Source organism: Coffea eugenioides, unplaced genomic scaffold (genome assembly GCF_003713205.1).
Source record: "Coffea eugenioides isolate CCC68of unplaced genomic scaffold, Ceug_1.0 ScVebR1_61;HRSCAF=304, whole genome shotgun sequence".
NCBI lineage: Eukaryota > Viridiplantae > Streptophyta > Magnoliopsida > Gentianales > Rubiaceae > Coffea > Coffea eugenioides.
The window spans coordinates 76,935-78,640 of NW_020864475.1; positions in this window are offsets into that span (position 1 = coordinate 76,935).

The window sequence follows — 1,706 nt, forward strand, 5'->3', positions numbered from 1 at the left end:
AGAAGTCATTCCCGTACCCGACTTGATGCACTCCTCTAGGTTCATGCACCTCCATTTTACCATATCACTTTTTCATTTTTTATCTACATTTTCTCACTACTTATATTTTTCTAACTCCACATGCCATGTTCACACACTTCTCTTCTTTCCCTATCACTTATTTATTTTCTACCTCACAAAATTGCACCCAATTGTACTTAGATGCATTTACTACTATTATACCATATTTTCATGCACTTGCACAAACACCTTTGTTTTCTCAATTGGCACACATGCACTTTTCTTACATTTGCACACATGCATTTTTCTTACATTTGCACACTTGCACTTACATTTGTATTTGTATTTTATTTTATTTTTGCATTCCTCTTACATTTTCACACTTGCATTCATATTTGGGTCTTCATTTGCATTACCCGTGACCTCTATGAAAGTTTTCCTTATTGGCCATCACAACTCATGTGATTGGGACCAAAAAGCCTCATAAGAGACATTTTAGATTTAGGATTGCATTTTTTTTCATATCCAACATGCAACACATACTTTGGGTAGAAAAAAATTGGGAAAAGAAGGGCTAAGTCACGCAACTAGCTTTGGCTAGGGTAAGGGAGTGCCTTAGGCTTTGCCTTTGCCTTCTCCCTTATCAAATGTGACCCCCGATCCCTTTCTTTGGTTACGTAGACCTAAAAGTTCTTAAAAAGGGTTTGTTTGCTTTTCTTTCCAAAAAATCACTTTTTGGGTGCTTGGTACACCCTAACTCTATACCAAGTGGCGACTCCATTTTCCATTCAAAAACCCTTTTTGAACTTTGTTAGGCCAAACCGTCGCATTTCACAATCCCACGGCCTTTTATTTTCATTTTCACACACGTTCACATACATATCCCACACACTACTTTCACAACTCAAAATGTGGTGCGCGACACTTCTACTCAATCTTGCTCAATCTCACAACTTAACTAATAAAACTTCAAATCACTAATAAAAATCCTTAGCTAGGTGGTAGGGAAGTACTAGGTGAAGTGGGTTGAAAGATAGTGGTGTAAAGTTGCTTCCTCTCTTGGGATTTCAAGGTGAGTAGTCAAGAAATTCCATCTTTGGCTTTGATAATGATGAATTCATGACTTGTGAAGGTTAGTTAGGTGATTTTGTGGAGGTTTTCATGACTTTTGGTGGTGTTTGATGAATTTTTTATTTTATGCATAATTTTTCTGTTTTTCTATGTTTAATGTTAATTGGCCATGTATGATGGTCTAGTATGGGTTAGAATAAAGCTTTGGTATGATAATTGTAGTGATTAGTGGAAAATTTCTGGTTTGAAGCAAAAATTCCAGATTAGGGTTTCTATTAGCCCTGTTCTGTCCGGTACTATTAGACTAGGTTAGAGGCTGAATTAGCCTTAGATTAAAACATGAAAGTCGTAGAAAATGATGTTTTATAGATTTCTCCAAAATTTCAACCCAATCGGAGCAACGTATCCTGTGAAAAGACCAAAATTCCCCTGCTACCCTGTTTCTGTCCGAAACTGATAATCTGCTTCTGTAATTGGTTAGTTGAGCGGGAATACTACTGATTTGGTTGTCAATGTCTTCTTAAGAAATATATCCTGGTGTCTTAGCTTTCTAACTCCCCTGGAATCGCCTCATTTGGACATCGGTAGCCTGAGTTATGGTCATTTAACCAGAATGCGGTTAGCTAACCTGTTTG